This window comes from Neodiprion fabricii, chromosome 2, assembly GCF_021155785.1.
Source record: "Neodiprion fabricii isolate iyNeoFabr1 chromosome 2, iyNeoFabr1.1, whole genome shotgun sequence".
NCBI classification, from domain to species: domain Eukaryota; kingdom Metazoa; phylum Arthropoda; class Insecta; order Hymenoptera; family Diprionidae; genus Neodiprion; species Neodiprion fabricii.
The window spans coordinates 38,849,798-38,871,854 of NC_060240.1; the positions used below are offsets into that span (position 1 = coordinate 38,849,798).

At 43.2% G+C, this 22,057-nt stretch overlaps 1 long non-coding RNA gene across 1 annotated transcript; it reads right to left on the reverse strand.

The window, feature by feature from the left end:
* Positions 1-11,326: 11,326 nt before the first annotated feature.
* On the reverse strand, positions 11,327-13,548 carry LOC124174774. Its single transcript, XR_006869001.1, has 5 exons — positions 13,497-13,548; positions 12,689-12,829; positions 11,810-12,193; positions 11,554-11,697; positions 11,327-11,362 (listed from the first exon to the last, which is right to left on the reverse strand). It is a non-coding gene; the product is annotated as an uncharacterized LOC124174774 (long non-coding RNA).
* Between the last annotated feature and the right edge of the window lie 8,509 nt (positions 13,549-22,057).

Below are 22,057 nucleotides of genomic sequence, written 5' to 3' on the forward strand. Positions count from 1 at the left end.
TTTTTGCCTTAAAAATGTGAGTTCCGTTGCGACCAAAGAGGAACTATACATTGTACTACGTTTTAGAAATAAAATTATTTAGAGAGATATTCACACCGGATTCAAATGTTGTACATCCTAATTATACTCAGAAATTGCGTATCAATTACAGTTTTCAAGTTAAAGTAACTGGAGAGCGATCGATAGTGGAGCGCATACTTGAAAGCATGTTGATCGTTGAATAGATAACAACCGATTGTGGTACCACGGTGTGAAAATATTATTGCTATACACGATTGTTACTGAAGCTGGAAGCTAGTAAGCTGTTAATTATACCTCCAGGTTGTACTGACTATACAAAACTCACAATCAATCAGTCGTTCGAGAATGAGCTCCCGATTCTCATCAAAGCTTCTGTTCTTGACGGTGCATTTCATCGGTATGATATAAAATCATTTCATATAGTAAACGTTTTCGGTACAACTGATTCAGTTGTAGAGGATTCCGATCCTCTAATTAGTTAATAACTTGAGTCATCATTATTTAAATACATTCATGCCATACCTTGTTCGATATTTTTATTGCAATCATCAACTCTCTGGAAGTAGTCTACTGGGTATGCGGAGGATTTGACGTGACGACGATATACAGAAACAATGGACATCCTCAGCAAAATTACGCTTCCGCGGAATGTCATTCGAGAACCGATGCATTAGGGCTGCCCTTCATTGCTCCTAATGGTTCTACTTTTGGTAAAATCTCAGACGTTGAACAATGCGTGATGATCAATTACATTTGAACTCGGAGTTTATTGAGTTGAATCCGCGTTATTAGTCTCGATCGAATTGAAAATTTAGGACCAATGATTATTCTAGAACCGGAAATAGGATTGCTGGTTCCGAGTTGCCAGATAGGACTGAAGCCAAACTGTCCATGGACTTCCCAGGGTTGGGAAATCACCGGAGGGTCAGATCCTAATTTACCACCGTTAAGGTTGCATCATGGTAATTACGTAATTCAACTTTTGATGTACCCTGAGGAACCAGCATGCGATGATATGGATTGAAGATCCGACATCGATGCAAAAATGAAATTTACTTCTATCCACAGAATCCGTTTATATTCGCACCAACGGTGTTGTAACATCGCAGCTTGTGCCGTTGTTCTGGCCTAGCTTCAACTTTTCGGTAAAGACGTCGACGCGAGGCACGGCACGCGTTTTTCTGCTAACCGATATGGACATTGCGAATGCGGAACTCTACGTTCTTGACGTGGTCCACAATATGCTCTACCTTGCACACCAGACTAGTAGTTTGTTAAAATGTGGCAGAGGACGTCAGTATATTCATGAAATTGATTTGGGACCTGGAATCGGGTTACGAAGGTGTCACAGCATTGGTAACATTTATATCGTAAGCCGTGTTTCGATCACGTAACCGCAATTGATCCTAGCTGGCAAGTCAGGATTAGAGATTCTCATGTTAATGTGTATTGGGCTCATTTTCGCAGCGGTGGCTGGGCGAAGAATACGTCATGTTCAAAATGGACATGGCAGGTGGAAAACTGCAGCTATGGCGCAACGGCTCATCGTCAGCACTTTTCACGCAATCAGATTCGAGCCCTCTTCGAGTGAAATACGTCGCCGTGACGACTTCTGAGATTGAACGTGACTGGGTTTTATATCTGGGTATATAGCCAGCATTTCAAAGAATGATTTTTCGTGAAAATAGTTGGAATTATTTTTTTTTTACTTCAGATGGCCGTTTATGGTCCCTAATTGGCGTAACCGGGATGTTGAAGAGTCCAATATTGGCACTAGGTGGACATCCAAGAGTCTGCATTTCCTTCTTTGCGTTCATGGATTCCATACCTGGTTCTGGAATTAAAGTTTCAGCCAGATTCTCAAACGGCTCTTATGAATATATGGGGCAAATATTCAGCAATAGCTGGGAAAATGTACGCTTCCGTTTCATCCTTGCCTTTCGTACTTCTCTCGTATGATCTCATGATTCAAGGTAACTTCTGCTTTCAGAAAAAGAAGTGGATACTTCAACGATTCGTATTCAAATCCTCTGATCACGTCAGTAACGGTAACATTCAAATCGTAATTGAAGGCCTGAAAGGAAATCCTTTTGCGCTCATCTCAATCCACGGTCTCATGGGCTGCAATCCAGATGGTATCGAGAACGAGTAGATTTTTTTATATGACTCTTATATCCTAGTATTCAAAGTTTAATCACTATTGACAATGCTTTCGATGGCTACTATTCTACAGATGAGGAAGAAATTGCAGTGACAGAAATCTCATTCAATAGAGCGAGTCCATTCATATGTAACGTTCCAACGGTTCAGGACAAGGAAGGTTAATAATTCTGCTATGAAGAATATTACTCTCAGATAGTAGATTTACTTGATAAGACCATTTTTACCTATTCAGAAGTAGCGCGAACATGTCCATATTGCTTACACGGTGGCAAGTGCGAATCTGTTTCCGGCCGGTGCGTTTGTCCTCCTGGCTTTACTGGTGATACCTGCGAAGAAGGTTGGTGTATCTTGAAAGAAAGTATGACAAATAAGTGCTAGGTAGTCATTACGAAAGACGCGGAGTATTAGTTACTCGTTTGAGTAATGCGGCAACTACCAACGATAAAAAAAACAACCACAACAAGAGTATAATTCAAGTCAAACCTTTTCAAACGCCATTTCGATGAACCCAATTATTCTGCTCCCACAGGATGTGGACCAAATTCTTTCGGCTATGACTGTTTGGGACAGTGTTCAGGACGAAAAAACGGCTGCGAGGGATTAGTACTGTGCGTTCCTACGATTGGCTGTGGATGCGCCCCAGGGTACACCGGAGTTGGCTGTGACATTGGTTGGTATATACTTACTTGCACTATTCTATTTTTCGTAATCGTTTTGATACAAATGTTCATGCAGAGTGCGAACCTGGATGGTACGGTTCAAACTGTTCATTCTCCTGTGGTACCTGCAGTCCCGGGAGCTCCTGCGACGCCTACACAGGCATGTGTGCCAAGGGGTGTGCCTCAGGATTTTATCCGCCTCTGTGCAACATCAGTAAGTGATAATAAGTGGTGAATGATAGAAGACCTACTATCTATAAGATAAATGATTTTCTTTCTCACAATCAGACCATTAAAGATTTGTTTATCAGCGTACAGCTACCTTCTTGAACCACCGACAATAACGGAAGTGGGAGCTACCAGGGTTACGTACACTTTTTCGTCAGATCCAGATAGCATTTATGGTGCAGGGGATCCTTGCTTTTATCAAGTTGAATTGAAGGTCAGGTCAAGCGTGGATGTGATTCAGTGTTCTTTACGGATGATATGATCGTTACACTTTTATAGGGCAATAGAACTTCTTCATGGACCTCGAGGACCCCTGTTCTGTTGCAACGACACTCTACACAACCCGTCACAGGAGTTGTAGACGAATTGCGACCTGGCATTGAATACAAACTCCGAATAGTCCTTATCGACAGGGATGGAAGCTACTACAGCAACGATTCCAGAGTTCCGTTCACCACTGTGACCACTAGTTGTCAAGGTCGAGCACCCCTGGAACTTTGTATTATGAATTTAGTTGAATTAACCACGAAGTAGTTAATATAATACAATAACCACTGAGATGGTAATTGTAGGTATATGTTGTTTTTCTTTTTACAGTTCCCAAAACCCCATCGTACGATATTAGAGCGACGTGGAGTACGCAAAATGACTTCGAGGTTGAGTGGAAAGTAATTATCAGCCCTTTGAGAACTTTATTTTCTTCCGATAAATTCTTGTTCTCGGTCGATATAATAATTAGGGTAATTTTTAGTACGAACCAAGAGACCGCACTGCCTGCGATTTGATACATTACCGCGTATATCTTCGTGAAGGCTGGCGTCGTTACTTATACAACACAACAACGGAAGCGAGGATCATCGTTCCAAACCGGAGCCCTTTTTTCAAGTATGCTGTACAAATTCAAGCAGTTACATTGCGTGGACCCTCGGCTGTCTCGGATTTTGCATCGGTTCGAGCATTGCAGGGAGGTCGGTAATTACAATGTACACTTATTCATCATGACGGAGGCTTTCTAAAACTTTAAATTATCCATCAAGCACCGTCCGCTGTACTTCATCTTGTGACGAAGCAAATCTCGTCAAGGGAGTTGGAAGTTCACTGGAGGGAGCCTAGGAAAAAGTCTGGAAAAATCAAGAAGTACATTATAGAGTATGAGGTATGATTGTCATAAAATTCGAAGTGTACCACCAACTTAATAAATAAATGTTACACAATTTTCGACCAACAGTGTTTGAGGTATCTTGCCTGTCCGGATTTGGACTGCAAAGACTCCGCCGGACGGATCGAAACGTCTGAATTGACCGTTAGATTGCCGGGATTACGTCCTCACGCTCAGTACGGCATCAAGGTAGCAGCGTTTACGATCGAGTTGGGCCCCTGGGCTCAAACGAAGACAGCAACGCCATTCGCCGGTCAGAATCACGGGGTTATAAATAACGAATAATTGCCGGTCTGCAATCAGCAGCGGAACTGATCCTTTATAGAGTCTGCGTTCACTACCGAACATGACTGTGATTTTAATTTTCATCAATTTTATCGTCAGCTCCGGAAGTAGCTCCAACGGCTGGTGATCAAACAGTCATATCGAGGACGTCAACTTCCGTCGAGGTCACTTGGGAGTCTGTCCGCGATTGCCGACTACTGCATGGCTTTCCTCTGCACTATCGGTACTGGTTGTATACGAAGGAACCGAATCAAGAAGACGTTCTTGTCGCGGAAGGAAACGTTACTCATCCTCCGATAAAATTCACCTCCCTTCGACCATACACAGATTACGTTGTCCATATCGAGCAAGTGGTCACCGGTGGACTTCACAATCACGACTATAAGCTTGAGATTCCCGTCAGGACTCGGGGAACAAGTACTGACTTTGCGATTGAGAATCATTTCTGCGTAATGATATGTTATTCAACAGTTTTTATTCTTTACCGCACAGTTGCCCTCGCAGTGATGGATCTGAAACCAACAGAGGTAACGTCATCGACTGTCACCGTGAGTTGGAATTACCCACCAGGTCTCCCACGCGATGCTGTCAAGTACTTTGTAGTCACTTTCAGAGTAAGTAACAAGTGAATCTTTTTTTACTTCTAACAACTCCAAGCACTCTATGTCACAATTTGCACAGTGCGTCCGACTTTTGGCCTGTGAGGAGTCCTCGCATGCTTGCACCGACAACCGAACCATAGAACGAAACCAGGCATTTGTTACATTGACGCTCCTGGAATCATACGCAAGCTACGAAGTAGCAGTCGCAGCATTCACCGGAGAAACCGGAAATTTCGCCACAGTGAATGTCAGCACGTTGACCGGAAGTAAGCTGATCAATCTATCCATATTAATAGCCATTCTCCAAAACGCCATCAATGGATCTTGATTTTTATTTGATAAGGGACTGTCTGCCATAGCTCCCGGTATCGCACCACGATCGGATCCACTTAATCCTCCTGTGAGCGGAAGCACATGGGTTTTGGTGTCGTGGTTGCCACCAGTTGATTGTTCGTTGCAGCATGGTCCTCTTCTTGGCTACCGGTACCGTATATTCGAGGAAGGGAATGCCGATAGTTTGCAAACATCGAAGGGTTCAGCTCTGACGCGGGACACTACCGCTAACTTTACCATGCTGCCGAGTTTCACCATATTCAAAATTGAAATTATCATCGTGAATAATATGAGTCTCGCTGATACCCTTTGGAATGACCAGACAATGCTTAATTTTACCGTTCAGACGAGGCCGAAAGGTAGATGCATATTTTGTTTGCGTATTTTTCACAGTCTTCTATAAACTCTCAGATGATAGTTCCAGATCCAGCAAAAGAGTTGGTGGCCTATACGCGTGGGCCGACCATGGTGGGTCTGAGGTGGCGCTCCTCTGAATACCTGCACGGTCCCATCGACTCCGCTGAAATTCACGTGACTGGAAATAATGTAACTTTTGTTGAAAGAGTCTTGACTTCATCCTGCACAGTTTGGCGAACGCTCGTGTGCCACGAAATTGATTCCCTGCAAGAAAACGTCACTTATCTGATCTCGGTAAGTTTTGAATTACAAATTAGTTGCCATTTTATAACACAAGTTCAATACGGTCCAATGAACATTCAGGTTCGGCAATTCAGCAGCGTCGTAGGAGAGTTGGGACTACCGGCTAATGTAACCGTGCTAACAGTCGAAGGAGGTAAACACGGTTATGCAAATTTTTTACTTACAATTTGAACCGTTTACATTGACCGATTTTATTGCCAGCTCCTGACCCGCCATCGTTTTTGGGCCTGGTTAGAAAGACTGACCGAAGTTTTATCATCGAATGGGGCCATCCGAACATGACGAATGGGATTCTTAGATCGTTTCGCATCCAGACCGAACACGTGGACTCTTACGTGTCAGAGTTGTGCTGCGACAGCGGCATGTCAGCCGACGTAAAATTTTTAAGAGAAAATACGACGTACGCAGCTCAGGTTAGTGGTCAGAAGATATATCAAGTATGCCGGGTGCGGGTAACAATCTTCTCTTCGTGTCAGCGTTCCTTTTAAGCTTTGACTTATGCGGTAGTATGTCCAGGAGTCAGGTTTGCGTGGCATAGGATAGGTACCTTGTCGAGTATTTCTTTGGCGTAAAGTACGCACGTCAAAATGAGCTGTACTCGTGACGTTCACGAGCCATTAATGTCATCCAGATAAAAGGACTGAAGCCAGCATCGGAGTATTTCATTACAGTCGTCGCTGTAACTCTCGCAGCAAGTTTACCAGTTACAATCACGATTTATACGAGGCCCGGCACACCGCAATTACGCGAGAATCCACCTTACGTGCTCCAAGAAACCGTCACCAACACAACCGCAGACGTCCTACTCAGTCCAGTGTCCGAATTCAATGGTGGTCCAATTTGGTAGGTGACTCGAAATCAGTCACGTGTACTAAATACCCAACGAACCTCCTCCACCCCATATGCCCGTGCTGTCCTTGAACTCTCGACCTTAAATTAAAGATGTACCGATGGTTAGTGTATGTGATCAACGATTGTATGTCCCTACCTTAGGACGTACTTTGTCATGGTCTGCAGTTTGGACAAACTTCACGATTACCAAGACGATGAAATAGACCCGGTTTTGTCGGAAGTTAAAGCGGAGGTGAAGAGGAATGGATACATCGCCATTACACTGAACGATGTACGCGTGAATTTTATTTCAGAGTGACAATACGTCAGTTCGTTGAAATTGTACCATAGAGATTAAACTGTATATTCCCGTAGGAGGAACTTCAAGATGAGCTGATCGTGACTGTCGGCAATGGCGACGAATCTCTTGGTCTTTACGGTGTCGTCAAAAATCAGCCTCTCCATCCTGACACGTCGTACACTGTGCTCCAGATCGCCATGTCGGAGTACATGGGCTCTCGGAGTTACGGCATTGCTGAGAGCAGGCCATTTACGACGATGCGCAACCTCGGCTGACCTGCAGGCCGTCGACACGAAACGCGTTGAAACATGGATCTCGATTTCATGTCCGTATAACGTACGAGATTGATTTCATCGGTGCAAAGAAATCAGTGTTGAGATACACATCTCGTGCAATTATTGTTTCACTCAAAGATATGCAATAAAAATTCATACTCACACACATGTAACATGACCCGATAAATTTCCCCTCTGAAGTTGATCCTAACTGACGGCCAAAGTCTGCGATCCAGGGGTGAAAACGAAGAGAGAAAAGCAAATAGACGAATGGCACCAAGTTGATCCGAAAGCGGTCAGGTCCGGAGCAAGACCAACAGCTTCCGGAAGCTTCGCCTCTCCGAAGTTCTTGGACATCAGCGACTCCTCCAGCTAGTCCACCATCCCTTTCTCCCGGATTCATTCTCTCTCTCTCTCCCTTTCCGTCTCTCTCATTCGTCCTCTCCCGAGCTTCCGAGGCACGGCGGTGGTTTGGTCGCGTCTTTGTTGCGACATATCCACATATCTTCCGGTGCGTTGGCGGCAGTAAGTTAGTCCATAGCCCGTTCATCACTCCGACCTCTCCGTCGGCGGGCGAGCTCGAGGCCAGTCCACTGGATGGAAGGCGATGGCTGGAACTGGTGCGGCGGCGGCGGAGGGTGGAGGGCGGGGACGAGGCGTCGCGTCGCCTGGTGAGAAGAGCGAAATGGTTCCTCGCGCGGCGCACCAGACAAAGAAGCCTGTCGCGCCAATGATGGACGCCTTCGCGAACGACCCCGCCGAGCCCGGTACATCACTTTTATTACTCTCCTCCTCATTTTCATATTTCATATTTACATTTCTAGACCGCCATAAATCAGAAAATTTATGGGTAATTAGGCCTTTGTATAGACCCTTGGGGCCGGCTTATCGAACGTGAGTCTGCTCCGGTAACGAGAGGGGTAAGAGAGGGGCGAACCACCGAGGGCGAGAGCCATCAACCAAGAGCCGAGAGACACGGACTCCGTGGATGGATGGATGTCCAGGGAGTCTTCGCGGCTTTCGGGAGTCTCGTTCTGCAGAAACTACCGAATGTCCAAATCCAATGTTTCGCTTTAAAAATGATCCTGCCAATTTCTTCGCCACACGGTTATGGCCATTCCCATACCGTGTGGAGATTACATCTCAGAATTAAACTCTTAGGAGTTGAGTATTTATTGAAACAGGTGTGATACTCACAATAGTGATATTCAATTCCTGATTTCGCATAGCAAGAGATGGGGCGATAAAATTCGGATGGCGTCGAGTACCCTTCGGAGAATATTAAGTCGGTCTTAGGCTGCCTTCCCGGCGTATAAACTCGAGGTGTTATACCGAGAAGCTCCAAGTGCCGCGGTTGAACTCTCGAAGTTGTCATAGTTTCGGTACAGCGTATAGACACATAGCCGAATAGCTCTATTCCTGGAAGTAAGAAAAGTGCGAGGTGCGAGTAAGTCGACTGCGTCGCTATTTCGGAGCATCCGACGGCATCGAGAATCCACCCGGTAACCCGAAGGCAGCGGCGCAGCAATGAGCTGCTGAGTGTATTATGACCCCATAAAAGTTTGCGGTAATATTTAATAGTAGGTTTAATGGGGCACGCAGGTGCGAGCTTCGGCTCGTCTACTTTACCTGCTACCCGGCAATGCCTCGTAAGTACTTGTTAACGATGTTGGTTGCTCCCGTTTCGCCCTACACTAAGCCCCCTCCTTAACCGGGGGTGGTCGGCGCCCTACGTCAACCCCGTGCAACCAAACGCCCCCGTCATTCTATATTCAAGCGAAAACGGCTACTCGCAAGACTGTCGAACCGCAAGGCGTGACTCTTATGATATATCTGATTTCGAATCTCCTAACACCGCTAGATTATTCTCGAACCGAATTCCGCGTAACGAATCAACGGTGAAGCCTGATTTCTTCCTTTTCAAATTTCAGGGACAAAGCGACATATAATTTTTACTGAACTGCTACGTCCTTCTTTAGCTGTCCGCTGCTCTTACGGTGACGCTTCGTCACGAAGGGGTTGTTGAGGTCGGTAGGTATGCAATATATAGAGCAATCGGAGCGTACGAATAGATTGGATTTTTATCTGACCCTCGCAATAGAGTCTAGAATTATAAGTTGTTTCCATTTGCGTTAAAACGGCTAACCTTGGTAGCTACTTCCGTTGTATGGCATAGACCGATGCCCACCGAGCACGAAAACTCTCTTATCATATATCACGTACATACGTTCATCTACACACATACACACATACATATACATATACTTATATGATACACGTTGAGAAGAGTGAGGGACTGTTCCAATTTCGCACACGTATAGACTCTATTTTGTTTACCTGATGATTTAGTTACCGTTCCCCTTTATTTTTACTTCGCGTCACGAGTCGCTGAGCCTGCAAAGTTGCGCAGACGCCTTGCTGTATAAAAAATAAAGAAAGTTTATATGGGGGTTAAGAATAAAAAACAACATGAAAAAAATATTAATTAATCGAGAAGTAAGCGGACGGTCTTTTGTTCGAGCAAACTTTCATATCATATACATATATATAAATAATAAACCTTGCATGCGAATTAATTCATACGCACTCGTACCCTGCGATCTCCGTGCATTATTAAAACCAACCGGTATGTGACTGTGTGCGAGAACGCAGCGTACATGTGGATCCTTTAATTAAACGAACTTGGATGCGATATATTTTTAATACATTTAGTCACCGCTTGAAGGCGAATGAAGGAGAGGAAAAAAATTTTGAATAAGAAAAAACCGTATTTTAAAAAAGTATAACGCGTGATACTAAAGCGTCGGTTGACAGTAAAGGTTCCAGTTGTTTGGGCTTGTTCCGAAGAATATTCTGTCTCTTTTTTCGCCCGCTTTTCGTGATCGTAGCTTAGGACTGGGAGAAGGTTGACACAGATTACTACTGGTTGATACCGAAGAATCCTCCGTCATTCATTCTATTGAAGAGAGATTGAGGCTAGCTAGATCAAATAAAGAGAGCGATCGATTTGATATTAATAGTGAAGCAGTTTTCACTTATTTTGTGGATAGACATGTAAATGATTGAAAAAGGAAAGGCTCAGTGCCAGATTAACAAATATAAATCAAAATAGAATTGTACTGGCAAATTGAAAGAATAATGAAATTTAATGTTTATAAACGAAGCGTTTGAAGCCCGTGTAAAGAGAATTTTGAGATCTAATTCGACTCGTTCGGACGCAACTGACCGAAGGTGTTCGTGCTTGTGCTTCTATGATATCTTGAATACCGAAAATTTTATTATTGCGTCACATGCGTGTTTCCAGAGAAAGGAAACTTCGCAGTCTGTTTTGCCACACAACTTCGAGTTGCTGTTTTTCTATTACCCGTGAGTTTGGCTAATGCCCATTTATTTGTGTTAGATCCATCGATACATGAATTTTCGATTGAGGGTTACCATTATCAAGATAATACATTAGTGATAAACTGTTGGCTCTACGTGTATGATATGAATACAATATTAAATTAGAAATAGTATGTTAGTCAATTTGTTTTAAAAGTAAGTTACATTTTCACCTGATTAATTTTGTTAGATAATTAACCGTATGGTTGAGATTAGGGATTCAGCCTAAAAATTTTGGATCCTGGCAGATCCGTTACAGCATACTTCGACGTTCGTTAGTTTTTTTTTTTTTCGTTGTTGCACATTTATCATACGATGGGAACGATCATGATACAAGAGTCTTTGCTTGCGCCTGATAGTTGCTGTTCTGCATTCCTTACAACTTTGGTAATGTAAATGTAACTGTCTTAAGTATGAGTTTCTTTAAGCAAAAAGTACAATAACGCATTGACCATTCCTATAACCTAAAAAAATTAAATATTGGTTGTTTCCAAGAGTTTCATTTTCTCATTTTAGCAGACATCTGCAAGTAACACTTTGAGTGTATGGTGCAAGAATAGAGACACTTGTGAGGAAGTAATTGCATGTCTCAGAGTCGACTGTATAATCATCCACCGTTATCATGGTATTAATTGTTTATTTTAAGTAAACTCACCGATGCTGTAATTACGGCATTCTTCGAGGAAAAAACCAATTCTACAACTCGATTGGAACTGTTTAAGATAGTTTCTATGAGAATGCTAATTGATGCTGCCAGGAGCAATACGAATCCGATCACATGGTAGAGTACGTCTTGCAACTGGAAATTATAGGATCAATGCTGGTGTGTGAAGTTTCACTGTGCAGTGGAATAATTTCACGTAATGAGGACCACAAATGGATTCCGTTAATTCCATCTTGGATGAACTTACGTAGTCACCCTATGATATTATCAAGTTGATTGAAAAGGACGCGATTCATGATACTAGAAGAATGAAAGATGCGACCATGAATGTTGTCGTCATGAGGAAAAAAAACATGCTGTACGGTCTTGTCACTATGAAACTAGTCACAATCCCCAGGACGGGAATGTTGGCGGCGTAAGCACTTAGTTTGAAATCCTTGACAATGCGCCCATATTGGTTGACACTGCTGGCAATGCTACCAAAACTATCACGGAAATCTTCACTGAGACCGTTGAAATAGTAGTTAAGTGCACCGCCAGGTATTTGCAGTTCGGCGTAAACGTCATCAATTATATTGCCAATTGTATTCTGAGCGTATCCAATGATCCCAACGCAGACGATGCCCAGCACCTGAAATTGAGCGCGTAAACTGCAGGTGAGTTCATGTACGAGTATGGGCAGCCATGGCCTAAGAATTGCTCAAAAACTTATGCCGTCGCCGTATATGATGTACCGAAGTCTGGTCCACCATGTTTAAGTACTAAATCCGTAGGCTCCAGTTTGTGTATGACCGTTAAGAGAAAATCAGCAAAAGAGGGCTAACTCTTACCAAATTTTGCATGGTATTACAATAATTTGCACACAATATATTTACGTTAGAGCAACCTTATAGCAAGCAAGACGTCTTGCGCAACGGTCAGATTTTAACTCACTGACTTATCGCGGTGTCCTTATCGAGAACCGCCAACCGCGTGAAACGCTAGACAGGAACCGACTTTTTTAGCAGTTTTCCGTCTTATTAAAAAATTATAGAACACGACTCACAAGGATGATGAAATACTTGACTATGCGAAGTTATACCGCGCAGTGAATAATTTATTTATCGATACATGCTGGAGTACTCACAACTTCCAGTAATCGGAGAATTCCAAGAAGAGTTTTTAAGTAATTAGTTGTCGGGTTGATCGTTGGGCCACTGATGGTTAACATGGTGTTTGGTTGTATGGTGACGGGATGAGACATGGTATCGACTTGTTGCAGGAATCCCTGAAAACCAATATAAAAGCTTAACGATCGTCGTGCAGAAATCTTAACTCGCGACGAAAATTGCACTCTTTTAGAATATAAGTCAGTGTTAATAGTATGCATTTTGAAATTAATTAGTATCATCTTAAGCAAAAATTATCAAAAATTCAAAAGAATTCAGGTGAAAAACTTATTTTTAATTAAATTATCCGTAAATTGAGTATGCCAGTAACTGTATATTATCAAGTATTTTTATGTGTATCATTTGTAATTTTGTTCCATAATTATGTCAAACTGTTGTAAAAAAGATCAAGCTTCAATATGAATATTCAAAGGTCGCTCGAAAACATTCAATGTATTATAGTACCTGACCCAGAACATTAAAAATTCTTGTTTGTAAAAAAATTGGGGAGTGCTCGTCAAAGGTAATAAAAACAATAATCTTCATACAAGGCGCAAAAAAACAGTTTGTTTATTCCGCGTTGAACCAGAGTATGCAGCACTCTTTTGGGATAAAGAAAATCTTTTTTTAATATTTCAAAAACAAATGATATTCCAGATAAAGGCCATTTGCTTCGTAACATAAATTTGTCTTATCACATACATATATTGATAGATAATCAATGATTTATTCAATACAAGTAGAATTAAAGGATGCAGTTATTTGGTAAATATGGTCAGGACTTACTTTGTCGTAGAAGATATATAAGCGAGATCGGCACGTTGAGTCCGCTATAACAAAACTACAGTGATATCGGGCGATGATATATTTCGGTGTACAACTGTCGTACAAGTCAGAGTGAGAGAGGTGGGGAGGTGCTCGGATATAAACCGGCAAGCGGTAAAAGGGGAGGGGGGTTATTTAAAAAAAAAAAAAAAAAAAACTGGCATTGGGCGGAAAAATTACGTATTCATTATTTCACAACGATTATATACCGAGTCAGTGTTTGCCTCAAGTCGCAAAATTCTTGGAACCTAATCCGAAAAATTTTTTCCACAACTTTATATACTGGGTTTCAAATCGCCAGATTGGCCCAACAGAACTTGAATTCATGTTTATCTTTCTTTGATGTGGGCACAAAGAAGCTCGAGTATGATTCTGACACAGTATGTACACACCTTTCAAAAGTATATAAATGATCCGACAATTCGATGCTGGTGTTATTATATTCTTCCGGAATATCTCCAAGCCATGATCAAGTTTTTATTTCCTGTTTTCTATCCTTTCTTTGACTCTCTTCCTTTTTCATTTCAATTTGGTTAATTTAGTAAAATTTTGTTAGTTTCGTTAGCAGAGCGAGACGGGAACCGGAGCGAAGGCGCAGTGAAGGAGCTCACAGGGACCGTTCCTTGGGCTCAGTTCATATCTTAATGAGCCCTTGTCGTTTAAACTTTGCTCACTCCACTCGGCGGGGTGCAAATCAGCCCCACGATCCTCCTTAAACCCTTTAATTAGTAGCCATAAATTATGGCAATATAGGTTGATAATGCCTTTTGTGGTTAATTTATGTCTCCAACTGTTCTCTCCGCGATCTAGGGGATAAAGGAGCGAATAAAATATCATACGATTTCTGCCTACCAACTGCCGGCTGGGACTTAAGGTACCGAACCCTGCCGACAACCCTAAGAAAAGAAGGCCAATTAGTGCCTACTTTATTGTGTATCTGCTTCAGCTTTTTGATCAGTCAACTAATCCAGACGGATTCTCGTTTGGCTGAATTTTGTTTCCTTGTTTCAGTATTCAGTATCGATTGCAAGCGAAAAGCTTGAACGCGAGAATCACCGTCGGACGAAACCTTGAACAATTTTTATTGGTTACACAGTCTGAGTTACTCTGGGATTAGTTTATCCTTCGTATTTGTTGGATTGAATCTATTTTAGGGTTTGAGAAGCAGCATTGATCAAAAGTGAAGAATTGATGACGACGTACTCGAGAGATGAATGGCCTCAGTATTTGACGGTTTGTTATCAATTTAAATTCCGCATACTTATAACATTATTTTCACAGGCTATTTGTTATGTTCCTTCAGATTCCAGAAGTTTCGGTTTGCTGCAACTGGTAAATCCACACGTCCTAATTGATGTTGGCGTCCAAGTTGAGGAGAGCGGCGCTAGATGGCAGAAGCATGCAAAAGCTCGTCCTCCACTTTCTCGTTAGAAATAACGATACTCGTTACCTGAAGACGGATTCGTTTTACAATCGAATTACATACACCGACTGTCTGGAATAAATTAACTGAATGCTTGCTTGTTAAATTTTCTTTTCTTTCCGCCACTATTACGTTACTCGGCATACTTCCGAGAGGAATGAATCGAGGTGTTGCAAAGGCGTCGGAATGGACGCGCGATTATTACTGCTTCGGTACCCAGCGCGCCTCGATCCGGTGGATAAAGCTATTTCGATTTCGCGATAAACTTTGTAAGAGGAAGCTTTGACGCAAATCTCACGTGCCGGCACTATCATTAGTTGGACAAGTAATATACATAAAGCTTTATCGGCCGCCGGGCTTATATAGAAACTTTGCTGATTGTATTGCGCAACGATAACCGTCCCCAATTGTCCCCTCCAATCCCCGAAGCTCCTCCTCTGATCTATCACCCTTTCCCACTTTCCGGACGAAGGTGAATTCACTTCGAAGGTTCTGCTCCTTGCCTCGGAGTCGTCGGATCCTTTTCAAGCTCGACCGAGCTTCTGTCGAATTTCTTAGACAGACGCGTGATAAACCCGACTAGCACCGTAAATTTCGAACCGTTCTACCGAAGGAACTTGAGCTTTCGCGGCGTACAATGCCTAGCAGGTTCTATCCGGTAGGTTAATTAATTGATACGTCTGAGCTTAGCAGGCGAGACACAGAGAGATCTCAAGTCGACGGTGTCACGCCTCGGGCCTTCGGCTGCTTATGAGTGGTTCTTGGTGCTGAAGTTCCTTTGAGATGTTTGCTTGCGCGGCGAAGCCAAGATTGAAGGAAGTCCCTTCGTCAAGGTCGGTTACTGCCACGTCAGTTTCTCACTCTCTTCAGGACCTATGCTATCTTTGTGTTGGCTAAATTATGCAACCCTAGGTGGTTATTGTCTTTTTGTTCAATTCCAAAACCATCTTCAAGTTCAAGATTCATAAATGTCAATCATTTGTTCATCGGATCAAAGTATTCGAATTAGCATCACGCATTCTTCGAACGTGTGATTTCACAGCGAAATTACAATTGACTTCCGAACAAGTCCTGTACTGAACTTTACGATGTGTCAATCGTCCGATCGCATCATCTGCGTCTTGTCTGTAGGTGAACAACCTATTTCACCCGATTACCTACAATATGTTTTCACACTTTCAACTTTAATGGAAATTTTACTCGCAATCAACTCGGGTTTTCTTAGTAAACATGAAGAGTAGGTAAGAAATTTTCAACTTTTCTGCAGCGAGGGTTGGTAATCTGCGAGACTATTTTTGCGGAAGAAAAAAATAAGGAGGAGAAGAACAAGAAGAAGCTAAATTCTAATCCGGCAGAAAACCACAGGATGAACAAATAAGCACGGTCTTTTTTACACGGAGCATATATACGTAGGTTATATGTATTATGTATATATACACATATATATATATATCTCTCTATATATATGTATATATACAGACTCTAGAGGGTAGGTATAAGGTAAGCTCTGGTCTGCGTTAACGAGGATGTCGTTTTCATTACTTTTTATGCGATACGTGATAAAAATATTCCCGCAAAGCTACCGAGTATTATAACTGCACAAAAGAAAACAAAGCAGTAGAAAACAGGAAACCATCGTTCATTGTGTTGTTCATCACTTGGTCAACTTTGACATCAAGTTATAAATTGTATGAGAATATCAATTGGTACGAGAATTTTAAAAATGTATGCGATCTTGGTTAAAGACGAACGAAGCTGACTTCACCGATTGAGCTGGTGCCAGATGGATTGCATAGTACATGGCAACCCCAAAAACGTCGTGCGCATTTGTAACTTAGCGAGCTCTATGTTGAAATTTGAATTGTCAAAGAGTTTGGTTGACCAAATGTCGATACATTTTATGAATTTTATTACGATTGAGCGGTGCATTAAGTATTCATCGAATTATCATATTCCTAAGCCGTGAAGATCACTTTGAAAATATGATAAAAGAAAGTACTGGAATTACAAAAATTGGATTGAATATCGATGTCTCAATTTAAATTGCTTCAGAGTTGTAAAAGGTATAGTAGATTTGTCTGATATCACTGTACGATGGTTCATAGTCAATTCAATATTGCCATTTGTTGATCATAAGCTCAATATTTTGTGGGAAATAGTGTTCTGAATAAAATGATTCATAACAGAGTGAAACGGGATGAATCTACTATAGTTTTTGAACGATTTCTAAGCGATCGGAAGATAGGTATTGCTATCTAATTTTCCGTTCGTAATTCCAGTACATATTTTCAATTTTAACATTTCCAAAGAAATCTTTCTTATATTAAGATTTTGATAACCACTCAACGCGGCACTATCATCGCTTAACAAAATTGACAACAATTATGGATTTCGGACCAACCAATCAGCTTCTTAATATTACAGAACCAAAAATCGTCCTGTCGTCAAACAGAGCTTTTCGTCTCGAACGTCTCGATTTTTAGAGTGCGATAAAAAAAAAAAAAGACCACTCCAAAGAAACCCACCGTTATTCTCCCAGTTTTTCCCGCTCGCGCAGACACCGTAACGAGTAAGAAGTTTCGGTCTCGTCGGTCCAGCGGCAAACGTCGTGCGAAAAACAAAGTTCGGATGACGGAGGCGCTGCGGCGACGTCGGGTCTGCTCTGGGAGTCCCCCGTGGCTGGGCAGGCGTCCATCACCCTGGTCCAGGGCTCAGGGGCTGCTTGACGAGGGGGCGGCGGGGGCGGGTACGGGGGCAGGAGGGGGAGGGGGGGGGGGGGTGGCGAGGGGGAGAGCTCGTGGAAGCTGACGAGCTCGCTGCCCAAGGGACCGCTAGCCGGCATCAGCTAGGGCAGTGCTTCTATCACGGTGGCGGGCGGACAGCTCTGAGGCGATTTGTCTTTCATTTTGGGTTAATTTATTGCACTCCGGTAACTCCGCGGCCGCTATTCTCGACTCCGCACCGTTCACCGTTCGCCGTTTCACCGGTTTCACCGGTTTCACCGTCCGCTCCGCGCGCTGCGTTCTCCGGCCTTCAGCCACGCCCCGACCAACTAATGTCCCACATAAAACTCGGTATCAGCGATCCTCAAACGGGGATTTACAATCCCTTCAAGCGCTCCTGTCACTATAAATTTCTCTCTACTTCGACGTCCACATTTACACACACACACACATGCGTGTAATGTATCTTATCCGACGAATACCTACTTCTGTTACTAATGGATGCCCGACACTCCACCCACGAATGTTTCTCCAGTGTGGCTTATACGCATTATATTAGTCTCGATGATTCCTATTGACTCGGCGAACCTTCTGGTCCAAGGAATAACGCAACCGTTTTTTCACAAGCCGGACGCTGGGTTTGCTCACTTCTAAAATCGTCGCGTTCAAGACAAGTTGATAAAAAAATAGAACAGGTGTGTACAATGATCATCCCGATAGTTTCTGAGAGTTAAGTACGCGTGGTTGAATATTCAAGAAACGTTTCGTCGAGCTTTCTTTTCTCTGAGAAAAAAAATTTGAAGTATCACTGTAATGAAAGTTGATTGAACATTTGGAACAACCATTTTCTTGGCGCTTCTTCTAACATCCTATTTTCGAAAATAACGGTAAGAATGGTATCGAGAGATCAAGTTTGTCTACCCGTCAACGCGGTTTGTACGGAGTCATTAGGAGCTTGCAGCGTCGCCAAAAACGAGGTAGAATCCACGCGGCTCTCCCGAAGTTAATTCAAGTTTGAGATATTCATCGGGGTTGATCCTCGGAGCTGTTGTCTCGGCGCGGTCCTCAAACGGAACGAAATAAGCTCATGTTGGTTATATTCCGCGTAGATAAGCCCGGCAATTGTCAGGCGATGGTGTAGCTGCTGCTGCTGCTGCTGCCGCTGCTGCTTCTGCTACGTCGCGTCGGTGTGAGACACACGCACCGCATCGCGTCTGGCAGAGAGGAATATGTATTATGATGCGGGGATCGCGGCGCATACGCCTCCTCCTCTCCTGGCAGTAGGAAATAGACAACGAACACAACTTCGCGTCGGTCGGGGAATTAGCAGGGGAAACACGAACAAACGCCAAGACCAGCTTAAAGTGTTGAATCATAACAAGGACTTAGAGCCGAAAGCCTGAACAAGAAGCCTACGGTCTTTGCCGTGGCACCGGGTAGCAGTCGGCATTAGCTTACTTCTCCATATTCATGCATCTTGTTCAAACGGGGAAAAATGCGGATCCTCGCGACGCCCGTCTCGACACTCCTGCCAGCAGGTTTAATACTTCGCACCGAGATGTTTTCGAGAATAATCACAAATTCGCCTTGGAAAACTCGTACACTCGACGTTTCTTCATAGTTTAATTTCCTCTTTCATTTGACGAGAAGAATTGCAAAAATACCGGCCTAATTATGTCTTTGATTTAAAAATTTATCTTCGAATTAGTTTCGGCTTGAAAATTATCCTCAGGCTTCCAATTGCTTGGAAAACTTCTTTCATTGCACGAGCTTTGGTTAACCATTTTTTTTTTCTTTCTATTTCTTCTAGTAAAGTGTTCGATTCGCGCGCGGACTCGATAAGACTGAAGAATTAAAAACGATGTTGCAGGGATATAAGGCAATTAGGAAATTATATCCTGCAGGTAGCGGCTGCAAGATATAAACGGTATATAATCGGAGTAAGAAAATTTTTGAATTAACATCATGTTTTATTATGAGAATACTGCAGGGCGATAATCGGGTATTACTTAAGCGCAGCTTGCAGGTCTTTCACGGATTTTAGTACGGCCCTATAATGAGAAAGATAATTGCTCTAATACCGGTAACGTTCAATTAGACGGCATCTTATTGACCTCAAGGTTATTACACCGCGATAATACCCTTATAGCTTTTACTTTTATTAACTGTCGCTAATGCCTTACTCCTCCTGGATATAAGCTTCACGCCTCGCGATTCTGCAGGATCGCCACCTTTCCTAAGCTCACTATCAGAAAATTATCCCCGTTTTTTTTTCCGCATGCATCGCACCTGCGGTGAAAAAGAGACCGACTCTATGTGCAATTGCCTCCGCACGGTGTTCCGCTGTACAAGCTGCAGACTCGGGCGGTAATTGCTGGGATCAACTGTCGCCGCTTCTCGGAGACGGATATGCAGCGTGGCACCTCCGCTCCACTGCAACTGCAACTGCAACTGCAACTGCACCGCAATGCACCGGCTGATTATACAGGGCTAGGCGGAAACAGCATAGCTCTGTATTAAAGCGCCGCTTGTGTCCCCGGTATTTGCAGTGTGTTTAATCCCGCCGCTCATGTACAACAAATCAATTCGCTCGTGCATAGATAGGCTCGGCACGGCTCGGCTCCGCTGAGCGGCCTTTATGCCGCGCGTTCCGCCCGCGCAAAACGGCACATACGCACGATGTTGTTTTGCTAAACGGTTAATTGCATTGCCAATAACAGATAATGCAACAATCAATGATTTAGGGGTATGGACCGAGCCCAATGACGCTTCCAGCAATACCGAACGCAATTTAAACAGTCCCAACAGGCTCCGCGCAGATTATTCTAATAATAATTGGCTCCCTTCGCAAATTTGCAGGCTCTGCGTGGTTCGGAATCGCGCCGGCAAGGAATCGAAAATTCCACATTTTTGAGTCTGTTGCCGAACGGTAATGTACAAGCCATCCCTCGACGAGGGATGGAAGCTTTCAGGGGTTCCCCTGCACGCCCGGAGAAAGAAACGGGATAGACAAACGACTCGGCGATTACAGGATCCCGGGAGTTTAATAAGGCGAAAAAACGCTCCGTCGGAACCTCATTAATTGCCTTACCGCCAAGTATATGTACAGGCATACTTATAGCTACATAAGGTTCGATATCAGGTTCACGTCTCACAATCGGACCGAAAAAGGCAGCAGCGTTTGCGGTATATCATCTACGCCTATTATATAATATAATATAATATATATGAAGCTCGTCGATCTCTTCCAATTTCTCCTCCTGAGATATTATCGGCACACCGAGTCGCGTCGAGCTACCTGCCGTATTCTATTATATAGCATCTCGGGGCACGCGAGCCTCGATCATTCCGAGCAAAGTAATTGAATACCCGCCGCTGCAGCGCTGCAGCGAGAACGGCATTCAGCAGTGTCCGCATTTCACCGAAAATTTCAGCGTTCGTATATACGCTCGACATTGTAGTTCGAGCGGTTTATTCGTCGGCGTTCTTTTTTGCGTTTTATTAATTTTTTTTCTTCTCTTTCCTTTTTTTTTATTTTTTATTTTTTTTTTTTTGTTCTGTTTCGCTGTTATCCTTATCATTGTTATTTTTTTCCCCCCGTCGTCGTCGTGGTGAGATGCGCGAGACGCGACGACCTGGCCTAATACTTGGCTCGTATTTTGTTAGAGCGCGACGTTTTCATCGCGCAATTTTTCCTGAGTTAGCGTCCATATACCGAGAGTTATGTCCGTCAGGGAATTAATATAGGCAAGATTTGTTGTTATTACGGGGAGGCTTTCTCAGAGCACAGAGTGAAGCCATTACTTACTATAACTGCCGTCGGGGTGGGACGCCGCCGCTCCTGTCAGGCATCCATCATTGCGACTAATGGCTCCGCTCTCCTGCCAATAACATCCGGGTCTCCGCCGCACGGAAACCGCGCCATTATACCATTTTACTATATACTTTCGGTCACTGCTTCAATCTTTTCATTCTTTTATTAAAACAAACCTCTTGCATAACGCGTTCCTTGTTACAATATTCTCAGATCCATCTTCGCACAAATTTCAGCGAAATCTTTGAGACCGTTATTTTTATCATCAAGAAACATGACGCCGATGGATTATTATCAATCATTATCAGCCTCGATGCAATTGCCAAGAGCTCGCTGTTACCGACTGGTCAGCCGGACGGACATCAAAGCTTCTTCGACTGAAATTTGGCGAACCCTATAAGCTGCGATCAGTAGTAACGGTTTGATGCGGTCAGACGCTGCGCGCACTTTTTAATCCATTGGACGATCAATTCTATCGCCGTAATTTTACGAGCATTTCAAATATTTCTCATAGACTTTTGCGGGTGAAAGTTTCACAAATAACGTAAACTTTTTGACGAAG